The sequence below is a fragment of the Podarcis bocagei genome, assembly GCF_964188305.1.
Source record: "Podarcis bocagei genome assembly, chromosome: 12".
Classification (NCBI taxonomy): domain Eukaryota; kingdom Metazoa; phylum Chordata; class Lepidosauria; order Squamata; family Lacertidae; genus Podarcis; species Podarcis bocagei.
In genome coordinates this window covers 21,470,828-21,489,468 of record NC_138137.1, presented here as the reverse complement: position 1 = coordinate 21,489,468, position 18,641 = coordinate 21,470,828, and positions in this window count along the sequence as shown.

The following is an 18,641-nucleotide window of genomic DNA, read 5'->3' as shown; positions in this document are numbered from 1 at the left end:
AATCAGAAGGCCGGTGGTTCGAATCCCTGCGACGGGGTGAGCTCCCATTGCTTGGTCCTTGCTCCTGCCAACCTAGCAGTTTGAAAGCACGTCAAAGTGTAGATAAATAGGTACCACTCTGGCGGGAAGGTAAACGGTGTTTCCGTGCACTGCTCTGGTTCACCAGAAGTAGCTTAGTCATGCTGGCCACATGACCCAGAAGCTGTACGCCGGCTCCCTTGGCCCATAGAGCGAGATGAGTGGTGCAACCCCAGAGTTGGCCACGACTGGACCTAATAGTCAGGGGTCCCTTTACCTTTACCTATGGAGTTATGTAACCCCTGAGCCAAGGAGATAAGTAACTATGCAATCTAGAGTAGACATCTGAAGGCAGCGCTGTATAGGGAAGTGTTTTTTAAATGTTTAATGTTTTATTCTGTTTTTATATATGTGCTGAAAGCCACCCAGAGTAGCTGGCGCAACCCAGTCAGATGGGCAGGGTATAAATAATAGCATTGCTGTTGTTGTTGAATAGGATGTCCCTATTTCCATCAGAGAAATGTTGGAGGGTATGATATTAACTCCTACTTCCATTTAACAATCCAGATACTTTTCTGGAGAACACTCAAGAAACACATAGTCTCTTTGAACAGCTCATTCATAAACAGGAAGGGATGCACGGTATTCATTTATTTATAATATTTACATTTGTTTATATAATATTTATAATATTTATATACTTATAATATTTATATCCTGCTTTCCCACTAAAGATCTCAAGGCACTGTATACTCTCCTATCATTTTATCCTCACAGCAACCCTGTAAAGGTTGATCTTCCATGACAGTGTGGAAAGTCAAGCATGGATCTCTCCAGTCCAACACTGACCACCACATCACACTGAGTTCTGGGCATGATGCTGTCAGGCTCCGCATCCCATTCACTCTCACTCCAACCCTGTGAGAGTAGGTTAGAGATAGTGACTGGCTCCAAGTCATCTAGTGAGCCTCTGCTGAATGGAGATTTGAACCTGGTGCAAGCCAGACAGTCTGTTCACTGTATCACACTAAATATTCTTGTTCTACATGTTGATGCAAGGATTTAAAATCACAGAAGCTGCACCAAAGCAAAGTGTGGAAATATAGGCTGTTAAGACGTTTAAGGTATGTCTTTGTCAGTTCCAAAACTCCCCACTTCCCCCAGCATAGGAAAAAAAGATCACATGATTGGTATGTTAGAAATTGGTTTACTTACAAACCTTTCAAAGGTCTGGTTCGTGTGCTTTTCCATGCAGCGTTCAGAAAATTTGCACAGGCAGTAAAACTTGGCTTAGGTGCAAAGTGGTGAAAAATCCTAAATTAAACTCAAGAATGGTTGATGAGAGTCATATGGCTAAGCTCTTCACACTCTGAGGTAGACTGAAGGTTGAACAACAGGCTTGATTGCCCTTTTCCTCCCAAGGTAAGAGGAAGTGACCTTGCTAAGCCTGCCAGGACAGCTTATTCTGTGGTTTTAACCCTTAATGCATTAATTAGACTTGAGCATATTAGTTATATGAGGCTGGTTATCCCACACTAAAAGGGCTATTCATTTACATTCATTGCAGACTCATAGGCACCAAAAAGTATTGTCAGCAAGTACTGTCATTATTTGTCATATTCGTATGTACTATTAAAAAGCAATACCATTATTTATTGTGAATGTTTCCTGCACATGTCCTATTAAAAATGTGTTATTGGGGAAAAAATATTGAACAGGGCTTATGCAGAAGACATCGGTGATAAGCAGGGCCACAAAGTACACACCTCTCTTTATTTTAGTGTAAAATAAATCCATTTGGAAATGTCACAGAGAAGCTCCACTAAAGCTATCCACCACTAACATTGCTCACAGCACAAGCTGGCATCCCTTCTGAGACCATTATTATTGTCCTTGGGCTTCAGGATAAAAATAAATATGAGAGGGGCTAGATCTCTGAACTGCATTTGAAAGCATTTTGAAAGCTTTTGGCACCCCGAAAGACTGAACAAACCTTGCGTGTGCGGTTCCAAACTCTTTGTCATTGTTTTCTGTCAGGAAGAATGTGATACGGTTTTTATTTGTTTTTCTGCCCAGAAGAATTTGATTTGCTTTTTACTTCTTATCTGAAGTGTAAATCTCACGCAGTAAAATAAATAAACAAACGGACAAACGGACAAAAAGACCGATCACCAAGGTTTTAAAAACATAGCTGTGGTTTTTTTGACAGAAGTTTCATCATATTTTGAGCTGAGCAAACTACATCTCAAAGAATTGTGCTGGCATGCTGAAATATCATTCAACAACTACATTCACAATTTGGGTTACATTCTCATTCTTTTTTTATTAATAGCTGTCTGTACAACTGTCTCAAGGATGACGTTCGTTAAAAACAGCAAATTATATATATATATATATATATATATATATATATATATATGCAGGTTTTGGTGTCTTCGGGTGTCTTCCCGTGTAAGAGTTGGGGTGTCTAGGCGACGTTTCGACGAGGTCTCACTCGTCATCTTCAGGCTGGTGCTTTCGGCTTCTTGTTACTAGAACAGAGCAGGATCTCAGTGTTTGAGTTCCTATAAATACTGTTGAGGGGGTGTGGTGTATAGCCTCCAACGTTCTGGGCAGAGAGGGAGTTCCCAGGTTAGTGTGCCTTTTCTTCTTTTGTTCCTTAATTACTTGAGGGATATCTTGAGTGATTTCTTGAGTGATATTCTGAGTACCACTTAGGAGGGTCATTAGGTGTGGATTAGTTGCTAAAGCTTTCGTGTCTTGACCTCTTGAGCTTGTGAAGAGTTTTTCTGAGAAGATGGCTGTACTGCACTTAGTTGTGCTCTGGCTTGGCTTCGTGTATAGGGGCGAGCTGTGGTTTTGTGCCCTGTGCCAGCCAGATCTGTGTAGGGATTGCAGGGGGGTGCAGCATCCGGAGGTGCCACTATGGTTTGGCTATTGGATGGTGTCTGTACTTTATCTGTGGAGAGGGTCTGGGTTTGGGTCTGGTGTGGTTGATTGGAGATGGCGTTCTGTGTGTCTCTGGTTCTGGTGTCGGTTTTTGTGGGGAGGGCTAATTTCCAGATGTCTGGCAGGCGGGACGTGTCGTCACGCTTGTTCATGTTGTGAGGGTGTTTCTCTATCTCGATGGCTTCCATGATTATTCTCTTGTGGTGATGTTCCATGTTAAAGAGCAATTTGGAATCTGCAAAATTAATTTCGTGTCCTGTTTCTTTCATGTGTTGGTAAAGAGAGGAAGTTTTTTCTTCTTTTTTGACGGCATTCTTGTGTTCTGCGATACGTGCATTTATTCGTCTGTTTGTTTGTCCAATGTACGTGGCTGGGCAGACTTTGCAGGGTATTTCATAGACCCCTTGGTTTTCTAACTGGATTTTATCTTTTGGGTTTCTGAGGATATTGGCTATTTTTTGGTTGGTGCAAAAGGCTGTTTTGATATTGTGTTTATGGAGGATTTTGCTAATTTTATCTGTAGTGCCCTTGATATAAGGAAGGAGGGCCATGCCATTGTTTTCTTCTGTGTCTTGGTTTTTGGGGGGTGTTTCTTTTTGGATTAGCTTCGTAACCCTGTTTTGTTGGTATCCGTTGGCGATTAACACATTTGAGAGATTCTGTAACTCAGTTGTCAAGTGGTCTTTGTCAGCCAGGCGTTTGGTTCTGGAGATGAGAGTCTTGGCTACGGAGTTTATTTGTGCAGGGTGGTGGTGTGATTGTGCATGTAAGTAGCGGTTGGTGTGTGTTTTTTTCCGGTAGATAGTGTGTCCTAGGGAGCCATCAGGTTTTTTGTAGATTAGGACGTCAAGGAAGGGAAGTTGGTTGTTGGCTTCTATTTCCATAGTGAATTGTATTTTGGGGTGTAGGCTGTTGAGATGTGTGAGGAAGCTATCTAGTTTTTCCTTCCCGTGTGGCCAAATTACAAAGGTGTCGTCAACATATCTGAGCCAAAGTTTGGGTTTGTGTTCTGACTTGTCTAAAGCATTGGTTTCAAAGTGTTCCATGTACAGATTTGCGATGACCGGTGAGAGGGGTGATCCCATAGGTGCTCCTTCTATCTGTTTATATCTTTGTCCATTGTGGATGAAGTATGTGTTGGTTAGGCAGTGGTTGGTCAGGTCCAGGATGTATTCGGGTGGATTGTATTTGTTTTGAATGGCTGTCAAGGCTTCATTAATGGGCACTTGTGTGAAGAGAGATACAACATCGAAGCTCACAAGTAGGTCATCGGGATGTAGGTTTTGCTTCTTTATTGTTTCTATGAACTGGAAGGAGTTTGTAACGTGTGAAGCGATAGATTCTGCATAGGGCTGAAGTTGCTTAGCGAGAAATTTAGCGAGATTTTGTAGAGGTGAGCCTATGGAGCTGACTATTGGTCTGAGTGGCGTTCCTTCTTTGTGTATCTTGGGGAGACCGTAGAGTTTGGGGCATCTGGATGATTTTTCTCTGGGGATGATTCTTAGCTGGATTTCTTCACTGATAGGAGAGGCTTTTATTTTGGATTTGGTGGTTTTTTCCAGATAGGTGGTGGGATCTGTTTTTATAGGTTGGTAGGTAGGGTCTTGGAGTAGATTTGATAGTTTTGCTTGGTAGTCCGATGTGTTCATCACAACAGTGGCATTACCTTTGTCTGCTGGGAGAATGATTATGTTGTTGTCTTTCCTCAGGTTGGTGAGTGCTTTCTGTTCTTCTTTGTGTAAATTGCTTCTGGGTGGTTTGCTGGAGCAGAGGATGTTGGTGACTTCAAGTCTGATTTTATTGGCTTCATCTGGGTTGATTTTGGTTAGGCTAGCTTCGACTCCGCATATGATGTTTTCCGTGGGGATGCGTCTCGGGGCGACTGCAAAGTTGAAACCTTTGGAGAGTACTTTGGTTTCAGTTGAGGTGAGGATCCTGTCTGATATGTTATGTACTGTTTGTTTCATGGGTTGTTGTGGAGGGTGGCTGGGCTTCTGGCGTTTCTCTAGTTTGTGGAGTTTGTTGGTGTGTGTGTCTGTCTTATGTGTGGACTCTGTTTCAGCTCTCCAAACGGCTAGTTGTTTGCATTTGTCCCAGAGTGCAGGGTGGATTTTGTTACAGAGTTTGAGGTGAAGAGTGAGCAGATCTTTGTTGGTTTGGTTTAGTAGGTAGGCACCAGCCTGAAGATGACGAGTGAGACCTCGTGGAAACGTCGCCTAGACACCCCAACTCTTACACGGGAAGACACCCGAAGACACCAAAACCTGCATTCCTGTACCCGTGAAAATCTACGAAAGCAAATATCTCACCTCTACGGGGAGGAAACCTTCCAGCTGACAAGAACCTACGAGAAACTAGAAATCCGAAGAGCCACCATCTTATGTGATCTCTTGTTCCTACGCAACTGCCGAGACAACAACTTAATTCCCACATGCTTCCAACTTAAATTCCACTCTAAAACCCCAGCTACCGAAAGGATCCTGAAACGAACTGAACTATCCCTAATCAGAAACGAACTTCATAAGAAAAGATACCTACTAAACCAAACCAACAAAGATGAGGTGAAGAGTGAGCAGATCTTTGTTGGTTTGGTTTAGTAGGTATCTTTTCTTATGAAGTTCGTTTCTGATTAGGGATAGTTCAGTTCGTTTCAGGATCCTTTCGGTAGCTGGGGTTTTAGAGTGGAATTTAAGTTGGAAGCATGTGGGAATTAAGTTGTTGTCTCGGCAGTTGCGTAGGAACAAGAGATCACATAAGATGGTGGCTCTTCGGATTTCTAGTTTCTCGTAGGTTCTTGTCAGCTGGAAGGTTTCCTCCCCGTAGAGGTGAGATATTTGCTTTCGTAGATTTTCACGGGTACAGGAATGCAGGTTTTGGTGTCTTCGGGTGTCTTCCCGTGTAAGAGTTGGGGTGTCTAGGCGACGTTTCCACGAGGTCTCACTCGTCATCTTCAGGCTGGTGCCTACCTACTAAACCAAACCAACAAAGATCTGCTCACTCTTCACCTCAAACTCTGTAACAAAATCCACCCTGCACTCTGGGACAAATGCAAACAACTAGCCGTTTGGAGAGCTGAAACAGAGTCCACACATAAGACAGACACACACACCAACAAACTCCACAAACTAGAGAAACGCCAGAAGCCCAGCCACCCTCCACAACAACCCATGAAACAAACAGTACATAACATATCAGACAGGATCCTCACCTCAACTGAAACCAAAGTACTCTCCAAAGGTTTCAACTTTGCAGTCGCCCCGAGACGCATCCCCACGGAAAACATCATATGCGGAGTCGAAGCTAGCCTAACCAAAATCAACCCAGATGAAGCCAATAAAATCAGACTTGAAGTCACCAACATCCTCTGCTCCAGCAAACCACCCAGAAGCAATTTACACAAAGAAGAACAGAAAGCACTCACCAACCTGAGGAAAGACAACAACATAATCATTCTCCCAGCAGACAAAGGTAATGCCACTGTTGTGATGAACACATCGGACTACCAAGCAAAACTATCAAATCTACTCCAAGACCCTACCTACCAACCTATAAAAACAGATCCCACCACCTATCTGGAAAAAACCACCAAATCCAAAATAAAAGCCTCTCCTATCAGTGAAGAAATCCAGCTAAGAATCATCCCCAGAGAAAAATCATCCAGATGCCCCAAACTCTACGGTCTCCCCAAGATACACAAAGAAGGAACGCCACTCAGACCAATAGTCAGCTCCATAGGCTCACCTCTACAAAATCTCGCTAAATTTCTCGCTAAGCAACTTCAGCCCTATGCAGAATCTATCGCTTCACACGTTACAAACTCCTTCCAGTTCATAGAAACAATAAAGAAGCAAAACCTACATCCCGATGACCTACTTGTGAGCTTCGATGTTGTATCTCTCTTCACACAAGTGCCCATTAATGAAGCCTTGACAGCCATTCAAAACAAATACAATCCACCCGAATACATCCTGGACCTGACCAACCACTGCCTAACCAACACATACTTCATCCACAATGGACAAAGATATAAACAGATAGAAGGAGCACCTATGGGATCACCCCTCTCACCGGTCATCGCAAATCTGTACATGGAACACTTTGAAACCAATGCTTTAGACAAGTCAGAACACAAACCCAAACTTTGGCTCAGATATGTTGACGACACCTTTGTAATTTGGCCACACGGGAAGGAAAAACTAGATAGCTTCCTCACACATCTCAACAGCCTACACCCCAAAATACAATTCACTATGGAAATAGAAGCCAACAACCAACTTCCCTTCCTTGACGTCCTAATCTACAAAAAACCTGATGGCTCCCTAGGACACACTATCTACCGGAAAAAAACACACACCAACCGCTACTTACATGCACAATCACACCACCACCCTGCACAAATAAACTCCGTAGCCAAGACTCTCATCTCCAGAACCAAACGCCTGGCTGACAAAGACCACTTGACAACTGAGTTACAGAATCTCTCAAATGTGTTAATCGCCAACGGATACCAACAAAACAGGGTTACGAAGCTAATCCAAAAAGAAACACCCCCCAAAAACCAAGACACAGAAGAAAACAATGGCATGGCCCTCCTTCCTTATATCAAGGGCACTACAGATAAAATTAGCAAAATCCTCCATAAACACAATATCAAAACAGCCTTTTGCACCAACCAAAAAATAGCCAATATCCTCAGAAACCCAAAAGATAAAATCCAGTTAGAAAACCAAGGGGTCTATGAAATACCCTGCAAAGTCTGCCCAGCCACGTACATTGGACAAACAAACAGACGAATAAATGCACGTATCGCAGAACACAAGAATGCCGTCAAAAAAGAAGAAAAAACTTCCTCTCTTTACCAACACATGAAAGAAACAGGACACGAAATTAATTTTGCAGATTCCAAATTGCTCTTTAACATGGAACATCACCACAAGAGAATAATCATGGAAGCCATCGAGATAGAGAAACACCCTCACAACATGAACAAGCGTGACGACACGTCCCGCCTGCCAGACATCTGGAAATTAGCCCTCCCCACAAAAACCGACACCAGAACCAGAGACACACAGAACGCCATCTCCAATCAACCACACCAGACCCAAACCCAGACCCTCTCCACAGATAAAGTACAGACACCATCCAATAGCCAAACCATAGTGGCACCTCCGGATGCTGCACCCCCCTGCAATCCCTACACAGATCTGGCTGGCACAGGGCACAAAACCACAGCTCGCCCCTATACACGAAGCCAAGCCAGAGCACAACTAAGTGCAGTACAGCCATCTTCTCAGAAAAACTCTTCACAAGCTCAAGAGGTCAAGACACGAAAGCTTTAGCAACTAATCCACACCTAATGACCCTCCTAAGTGGTACTCAGAATATCACTCAAGAAATCACTCAAGATATCCCTCAAGTAATTAAGGAACAAAAGAAGAAAAGGCACACTAACCTGGGAACTCCCTCTCTGCCCAGAACGTTGGAGGCTATACACCACACCCCCTCAACAGTATTTATAGGAACTCAAACACTGAGATCCTGCTCTGTTCTAGTAACAAGAAGCCGAAAGCACCAGCCTGAAGATGACGAGTGAGACCTCGTCGAAACGTCGCCTAGACACCCCAACTCTTACACGGGAAGACACCCGAAGACACCAAAACCTGCATTCCTGTACCCGTGAAAATCTACGAAAGCATATATATATATATATATATATATATATATATATATATATATGACAGCAAATGCGTTTAAAACAAAGCTAGGAATTATCTGTGGGATTGAATGTAGGTATGTTTGAACATTTTTAAGGGTTGTATGAAATGTATGTGTGTATGCTTGTATATTTGCAATATATGTGTATTAATGCTGAATTATTTTAACAATAAAAACTTTTAAAAACAAAATAAAACAAAGCTAGAACCATACAAAGTAGATACTTGTAGTAAAGACCCATCTACCCTGCTAGGAAAACCTGTCAGAACAAAAATACCTTCAGCTGTTTCCAGAAAGTGCACATTCTGGGCGCCTCAAATATCTCGACAGGAATGCTCTTCTACAGAACAGGAAGCCACACTAAAAAGCCCCGCTCCAAGCTAATGAGGACTGGACTTCTAAGATCTTGCAGGGGAAACTTCCTTACAGACTACAGTTATATTCTTTATCACCACTGTCTCTCTCCTTGAAATGGTCCCATGTCATTGTATCAGAAACATCTAACATTTCTAACCTGCAATCTCATACAGAATCGACTAGCATGAAGAACACAAAGCCACTTTAATCCAGAGTCTCTTGTGAGCAACAAGAGCTTGCCTGGGATTTGCACGGTGTAACTATGTAGAGGGTTGCAGATTTTCATTCTATTCCCCTTCCATTGAAACTCTAGGGAAGCCCCAAAGATAGAATTGGTGCTTCTGTTTTTTAAAGTGCCCATCACACAGCCCCTGGTTGAGAAGCAGTGCTATCTCGCCTTTGGTTATTTGCACAGGAAATTATTTCTAAGGGTTTTTATTCACAGTGCTGTAAGGATACAGGCATTCTCTCATTTTTGAAATAATATCTGACACATTTAAAAGAGAGTCTTTAATGAAAAGCCATCAAGCATGATACAATGAGCCATTTTCTACCCTGCTGCAAGCATGTTCTTGATTAAATTTGAAATACAGTCAGAATCCAGTCAGTTGTAAATGATATTACGTTCAACAAAATTAAGTTAATATCTGGTCCTTAGCGTACCTTCTTGGTACTACAGTGGTACTTTGGGTTAAGAACTTAATTCATTCCGGAGGTCTGTTCTTAACCTGAAACTGTTCTTAACTTGAGGTACCACTTTAGCTAATGGGACCTCCTGCTGCTGCCACCGCGCAATTTCTCTTCTCATCCTGAAGCAAAGTTTTTAACCCGAGGTACTATTTCTGGGTTAACAGAGTCTGTAACCTGAAGCGTCTGTAACCTGAGGTACCGCTGTAATTAATGTGACCCACTTCCATGTTCCAGTTTTGATCTCTCTTCTCTTGCTTTAAAATGTATAGATATATATTCACTGCCAGCCAAACATAAAGCTTTGGTCATCTGCAGGGCTTTTCCCCCAGCCGGAACTCACTTCCAGCACCTCACAAGTGGGCACCATTGCTATTATAAGAGAATAAGGTCATCTGTTCTGGTAGTATGACCCCTCCATGCAGGGCCGGCCTAAGACATTTTAATTCTTGAGGCAAAGGACAAGATTGTGCCCCTCAAAAATACTTCGTGCACAAAAGCTGCCTTGGCCAGCAGCTGAACCTTCCTTCAACACTGGCCTGAAAGCCACTGCCCAGCCTAGAGAGTATGGGGCAAGCTATATGGCATGCACAGCTCTGTCCTACAACAGGAGGAAAGAAATGAGGGATTCAGAAGGGGCAGCTGGGGAGCTTTTGCCACCTGAGATGACTGCCTCACTCTGCCCAATAGTAGGGTTGGCCCTGCCTTTGGATACCTGCACATCACCATTTCTTGCCTTCCCATGTGCTTTTCCGTACACAAGTCCCTTCACCATGTTCACACATCATCAGAGTTATGGCAGGTAGCGTCAAGTATAATTGTTTAATTGTGCATTGAAATGGAAATCTATGCTGGCATAGTTCTCATCATCTTTCCTTATTTTCATCACTAACTACGTATTTGTTTAGTAAGTGCATATTATATTGTTGTAACCACCTTGTGGTGAAGTGCAGCTTAACCATGTGTATTCTTGACATCTTCACAACACCTCTGGGCATCAGAGTTGAATAATGATTATTATATGCACATGGGGTGTATGGGGTATTAGGGGATGGCTAGTACCTCTGGTGAGGGACACGTCATGCTTCTAGTTTGTCCACCTTTGGTCCATGTGAAACTGCAGCCCAATCTTTCCCCACACCTTGTCAGGGTGCTGTCAGCAGCTCCCGGCTGGTTGCCCAGGGAAGTATAAAGACAAGGAAAAGTTTCTGTTTAGGGAAGCTTTTAATGTTTAACAGACTATTGTATTTTGATATTTTGTTGGAAGCCGCCCAAAGTGGCTGGGGAAGCCCGGCCAGATGGGCGGGGTATAAATAATAAATTATTATAATAATTTATTATTTATAAATAAGTTGTTGTTGTTGTTTCTTACAGTCCTTTTTTTATTTCAAACTTTACAGAGGCTACAGAACCCAGCCTCTTGGATAATGGCGTTGTCCCGATGTGAATCTCCACCCCTTTCTCTCCCACTTCCTCATTCATCATCACCTCCTCTACAGGTACTGCTAAATGCCCTCTGTCTTCGAGCTCTTTGCTCTCCAACTTTTAAGGCTCGCCAGGTTCTGGGAGATGGTGGGTCTGGAATGCTTTCTAGTGACAACATGTCAGCCAGCTGCTGCTCTGGCTCTGCCTGCTCCTCCTCTCCCATTATTTCCCAACTTTCCCCCTCATCTGCTTCCGAGCTGTGACCTCCTGCAAAGCCCTGTTGTAAATCTATACCATCTTCCTCTTCCTCCTTACTGGGAGGTCAGGCTGGGAAGGAGGTCTCCACCACTCCTCCTCCTCTGCCCAGCCCCTGACGCACCTTCGTTTTACTTTGAAAGGAAAGGCTGGACACTATTTGCCACCAAGTCGTGGGTGGCGCTGTGGGTTAAACCACAGAGCCTAGGACTTGCCAATCAGAAGGTCGGAGGTTCGAATCCCCATGATGGGGTGAGCTCCCGTTGCTCGGTCCCTTCTCCTGCCAACCTAGAAGTTCAAAAGCATGTCAAAGTGCAAGTAGATAACTAGGTACCACTCCGGCGGGAAGGTAAACGGCATTTCCGTGCACTGCTCTGGTTTGCCAGAAGCGGCTTAGTCCTGCTGGCCACGTGACCTGGAAGCTGTACGCTGGCTCCCTCAGCCAATAAAGCGAGATGAACACCACAACCCCAGAGTCAGCCACGACTGGACCTGATGGTCAGGGGTCCCTTTACCAATATTTTGTTAGAAATGGCCAGCATCTAATGGGTCCAGGTGCATCTGGCTTGGCATGTCCAACAGAGAGAGAGATTCCTCTGGCGCTTTCACCATACAAATTTGATTAATAGCCCTGTACTGAGAGCAATTTGGGGCATATTTGTTTTTTTAAAAAGTGAACACACAGCTGACCTCTCCAGCAGAATAGAAGAACTAAAGGTTAAGCAAGGTTCTGAAACCATTTTCATCCCTCTGTATTTTTATTTGTTTGTTTATTAACAGCCTATATATCTGACAGCCAAGAACGGCATTCTCTGGACCGTGTTCAAACAATAGAATGCTAAAATACAACCATCACAAGTGTACTCACAGTGTTTATATAATTAAGCACAAACAATAGGTCCTCTCACAGTAAAGAAACAGTGTTCAGTGCCTTGTGAAAATTATTCGAGCAGTTGCTTCACTGTCCTGCTCTGCTCATGTTTGAATTTAATCATTCAAATGAGTTGTTTTATAATCCTTCTTCGTGTTCATTAGAAAATTACTGAATCCTCCTTTGGAAGATGTTAATGCCATTTCCTTTCCAACAGCATCTAAAGCTGTTCCACGCTATTGGCTGTTCTCCAGTCGAAATTTTATCCCTGAATTTTATCCATCAAAATCTAGGCCTCTCAGAGCCCAAACCTTTACAACTTTCCTTGTGGGGAAATGAACAAGTATGTTCAGTTGGGATCAAAGTAAGTTTGCGTGAGCCGTGGTCCAAATTGGGCAGGGGGGCATGTCTACTATTCGCTTTAAAAAGCAAACGAAACACCCAGCCACACACTTGCGAATTGCAATGGAGATGTTGTTTGGCCCTCACACCCTCTAGCTGTGCAAACAGACTGTGATATAACTGCTTCCCAATGCCATGTATAAAAGCTTAGGTACTAGACAGCGTTTCAGAGACAGTCTCAGCGAGGTGTTTAGCAAGTTTCTGTGGGGATTGCCCAGCCATAGAGACAAACTAAAAATCTGCCTGGGTGCCAAATCTTTGGGGCTGCCCAAGCAGGCCATGTAAATGTCTTGAAGAGACTGCCATTGTCTGCATTTCTGGAGGAGAAGAGAAGAAGTAGAAGCTGAGCAGTGTCTGGGTGAAATTCCCTACAATCTAATGAACAAGGCACCGGCTCCTCTCTGCTTTTCTGCCCAGGTTAGTAGCCACAACTAGAAAGGGGAATAAATGCAGAATGAGCTAGAAGCTCTGGGAAGCCAGAGAGACAGAGCCAGACCCACTTTGGGTGTTCATGCTGTGAGCCCCTCCATCGCAGACTCAGGTAAATGTGAAAATAAACCATATAGGTGCAAGGTTCCAGGCTCTTTCCCAGGGTTCAGTTTCCTCAGAATGAGGGGCAACAGAGACTGTGGTGTCTTTATGATATATGGTTTATTTACACATATGTGCAACCTGAATATACAGTGGAGGGGTTCACAGCATTAACACCCCAAGCGGGTCTTGCTTCTCCCATAGCCACACCAACTCACACACCTCAACTCTGCTGGATCCAGGAATTAGAAGGGACTACAAAGCCCATAATGCAGTACAAATGGGAATGAATGTATACGCACATGCAAAAAGGCTTACAGTTTTCCAATACAATTCTTGCTTTAATAAACAACCAAAATCTCTCAATATTTAGATTGCATGATCACAATAATAAATCCATGTCTCCGTAACTGTTTCTGTTATCGACTGCATATTGGAATTGCAAAACAAGGGAACTCAATGAATCTAAGGAAGCCGGCCACATGAATTTTCCACACTAAACTCTAATCCTTGATCAGATAAAATGTTTCACAGTTGAATTCTACTGTGAAACATATGCCAGTAAGTTAGGTAGGACACCAGTTTTAAAATGGGCATTTCCTGGAGGCATCTAGACAATGTTAAATATATACAATGTTAAATATACACAGTTGTTCTGCCCGGACGCTGAGGTCCAGCGCCGAGGGCCTTCTGGCGGTTCCCTCATTGCGAGAAGCAAAGCTACAGGGAACCAGGCAGAGGGCCTTCTCGGTAGTGGCGCCCGCCCTGTGGAACGCCCTCCCATCAGATGTCAAAACGATAAACAACTACCTCACATTCAGAAGACATCTTAAGACAGCCCTGTTCAGGGAAGTTTTTAATGTATGATATTTTAGTGTTTTTTGGTTTCTATAGAAGCCACCCAGAGTGGCAGGGGAAACCCAGCCAGATGGGCGGGGTACAAATAAATTATTATTATTATTATTATTATTATTATTATTATTATTATACCTCTCAGCATTTTAGAAGCATGGTATTAAAGAAGTCCTGGAAATTATAGATGCACAGTATCATAATTTGAGAAATACATATTACCATGGACTTGTATAGTCTGAAATGTGCCAGAAAGGAAGAACAAAGACGGTGCTCTTCTGAATCAACTATTTTTAGGAATGCTGTTGTTATCAGAAAGGAAAGGAAAAATGATAGGAATAGACAGAAGCTGACTCAGGAAAGAAAGTCACAATGAATCAAAATGACCAGCATGTCAAGTGAGGGGGGGGGCCCAGAAGCATTAAAGGACATAGAAAAATACTGTACTGTGTTTGTATAGTCACTTGAAAAGTGAAGTCAAAATTACAGTGCAACCCTACAGATCTCTACTCAAAAGCAAACTCCATTGATGCAATAGGACCTACACCCAGGTATGAATGCCCTCGATTAAGGCTTTGGCAAGAAAACTCGGTTGCCGAATAAGAGGGAGCATCAGCATACAAGAAAAGCTAAGTAAGTGCAAGTGGCCAAGATCATTTAGCCTTAGTTGACGCTACACAAAACAGTGGAAGAGGAGGATTAAACCAGACAGTGAAGACTAATAAAGGAAAGCCAATTAAATCTGAGGTCAGCTTTTTATGAAGCAGCCCTGAAAACCACAGACGATGCATTTAACAACGAAATGCTGAAGGTGTTGGTAGACTCAAGGAACAACTGTACAAGTGGACTCAAGGGCAGAAATAAGTGAGAGGAGAGGAGGGGGGAGAAGTTTAAGGAAGCAAGAAGGGAGATTGAACTGGGTGCCATTGAGGCATGCAGTAACTCTTTACTGTAGAGAGTTATCTCTCAGCTGAATACTAAACAACATAAAGATGTGTATGTGCATGGAGGGAGAGAGAGAGACAAGGCACTAGATTTTGAAGCAAATAAAGTGGTATTGTTAAAACATATGTAGTTAAGCATTAAGTATAATACAGCCCAGAGAGAAACTGGCTTGCAAAGATGTTGCTAATATCCACTGCTATTTTTCATGGGACTCAAACAAGTGTTGTACATTCCCAATTATTCATACCCACCCTGAACTTCTGAATTCAGTTTTTGGGTTCCACCGCACATGTCCCCACTGTCAGGGCTGTTGCCTGGAAAAGTGAAGTGAAAGGGACCAGGAATCATTGGAGAACACGCGGAACCCCAATACAGATACCCTAACACACTTAGAATTGCTTGATTATATTACTTCTTGTTGAAGAATTGTCTGTGAATGCTTTTCTGCATGTATCTATAAATAAAAGGTTTAGTGGTTGGTTGGTTTTTTGGAGAAAAGAAAAGAAAGCTGAGCAGACAGAAATGGAGCCTCTGGTCCCTTTACAGCTCTGTCAATTCCATTCTTTAGCTTGGTATATTGAAAGACCATCTTTAGAAGGGAAAATACCAGAACACCAATACACCAGTATGAATGTACCCAAATCCCGCCTTAAAATTTATAGTTGAAACCAGTGCTAGTTTACTCATTGCCATTGTTCGATGGGACTTACTCCCTCGTAGGATTGCAATCCTGATTTCTTTTTTCTTCTGAGTAAAATGTTTCCCGAATTCTAGCCCCTCCTCTTGGAGGGAGGGCAGAAAGAATGAGAGAGGATTGGCGTGAACAGAGGGAAAGGTGATGTGTCAGAAGCTGTTCCACTAAAGCTCTGCTGTGCTTCTATGCAATTTGCAGCCAGCCCACATGCCATATACTCATATAATTAGTGCAGATAGCAAGACCCTGGGTCCAGCTGTCTAGCACAGGCAACACACTGCAAGCGAGACAACTTTATCCAAGTGCTTTCTTATCAATATCAGACAAATAAGACTCCAGTTTCATCTCTTATCGCCAAATCATTTTCATTTGCTGCCAACTCTAGTTTCAGTAAAAATAGACCCAGCGGCATTTTGTCTCCTTCCTTTTTTATACTCTAATATACTCGGCTAATAAAGGAGCAGATATTCATAGCATCCTTAAACAAAACAGAGCATGGGTTTACATTTAGAAGTTTGACACTCTTACTTAACCCTAATAGGGTAATTGCAACCTGCAAAAATATGTGGGTTTTGCTGCTCTTCATCTGCCTTGTCAGCAACGAATGCAAAAACAATCCTGGATTGTGTGTTTGTGTTCATTCCTGCATTGCAGTCCTAAGAAAAAGAAGAAGTGCTGTGTGTATTGAGGGAAAGTCAAGAGAATGGTTATTGAGTTTTCTGTAAAATAGCTTAAGATTATGAGCTTGCTCTATATTTTAGGGAGACTTCTTCTTTTACTCAAATGCTTACAAAGACATCTTATGCAAAAATCTCACCTATATAGGTACCAATAGCATGTAACACAAGAATCATGCGAGGGCACCCTGGTTAGTTTGCAAGCCCAGGAGAGCAGATGATTCTTGCATAAGGGGAAAAGGGGATGTGAAAAGGCAGGAGATAAACAGCCAAGAACAACCCGACAGGCTGCATCTACACAGCTATAAAAAGTGCTCTGGAAATGCTCTTGGGGGAAAGAGTTTTAAAGCTCACATTGGAAAATTTCATAGATTTCTGATTTCAGTTCTGGTGTCACAGTGTTATAATGCATTTATAATGCTTTATTTTTGCTAATGTAGCTGAACAATTAGCTCTACAGTGGTACCTCAGGTTACATATGCTTCAGGTTACATACGCTTCAGGTTACAGACTCCGCTAACCCAGAAATAGTGCTTCAGGTTAGGAACTTTGCTTCAGGATGAGAACAGAAATTGTGCTCCGGCGGCGCAGCTAATGGAGGCCCCATTAGCTAAAGTGGTGCTTCAGGTTAAGAACAGTTTCAGGTTAAGAACGGACCTCCGGAACGAATTAAGTACTGAACCTGAGGTACCACTGTAGTTCTGTAAACAGAAGGCTATTTCTTTCTTTTAAATATATGTAGACCACTTTCCAGGCAAAATGGTTTATATGTATATACACAAACAGCCCATAATACAACTTGAAATCCAAGTTAAAAACATTACAGCACAAAATATCGCTACAACCAGCATAAACTAGCATGGAAATTGCTTTGCCCACACAATGACCTTGCTGGATCAAGGCTTTCACCTTCATGAACTGTGTTTGGGTTTCCCACAGGTATTTTGTTAGGTAGCTGTGAGAAGGAGGTTGCTGGACTGATGATCCGATTCAGCGGCATTCTGCATATGTTAGCATGTAAGTAATTTGAGTCCCCATCTCTTGGTACGATTTTGATGGCAGTGTTCTTTCACCCTAGAGGGAAAATAGTTTTTATCGAAATAATTGTCGGGTTTCTTTCGTTGTGGCAGGGGAATCTTCTGCATGTGTTTTGCTGTATGAATTTAGAATTGAATCATAACAAGAAACTATGTACGGCGTGATTCATCTCACAATCCAGCTACATTCAGGGATTTGTTTAATTCCGGACACACACTGGAAGATAACTATGAATTACAGTTTAGGACAGTTAGATAGGCTTCCCTTTGACTCCATTCCATTTATTTATAGAAATGTGGTTAATACATCAGGCCAGTATCCACAGGAATGAGCTGTAGACGGAGAATGTTTCTGCACAAGGCCTTACAGTCTTTCTATTCAACTCACTCCTTCAGAGAGAAAGTTAATGCCTCAGAGTTACAGAGTTTATAAATCAGCAAGAGCCATTCTTCATTCAGTTGTATAGGATGTGCTTGCAAATTTATATTTTCTTTTTTTAAAAAAAAAAAGACAGGGACAGGTATTTATCACTAAGGGCTCTATATACTCACATTATAAATCAGAGTATCACATCTGATTTGCATATTTTGGGACAGTCTGCAGAGTCTAAAACACATCAACATGATGTATGAAATGTGTGTGACCAAGCACGTTAACAGATTTCCAGTAGCAGTTTACGTCATCATGCTGACATCTCTCAAACTGCTGATCAGGGATAGAAAAATGTTGCATACCAAAACCATCTTATGTGGATTGCAGTTGCTAGCATGCATAACTCTCTCTCCCCCCCCTAATTATATGCAAAGGTTACACAACAGGAGAGACACCATAAGTAACAAAAGAGAGTAAATTTAAAAATTGAAATTAAGAGTTGATGGTACCATGCAGAACAGATAGCATGGAGCAATTAAATGCTACCATTTCCCATGAAAGAAACCACCACACATTAGGATTTATAGAAACAAGACAGGCAAAGGACTTCTTTATTTCCCATCCCAGAGTGTTCAGTAACAGAGCAAGGATTGTGATTCTCCTCTGAAGCACATAGCTGATGCTTCCTGTGTACAGGAGTTACAGTGGTGCCTCGCAAGACGAAAATAATCCGTTCCGCGAGTCTCTTCGTCTAGTGGTTTTTTCGTCTTGCGAAGCAACCCTATTAGCGGTTTAGCAGATTAGCGCTATTAGCGGTTTAGCGGTTTAGCGGCTATTAAAGGCTTAGCAGCTT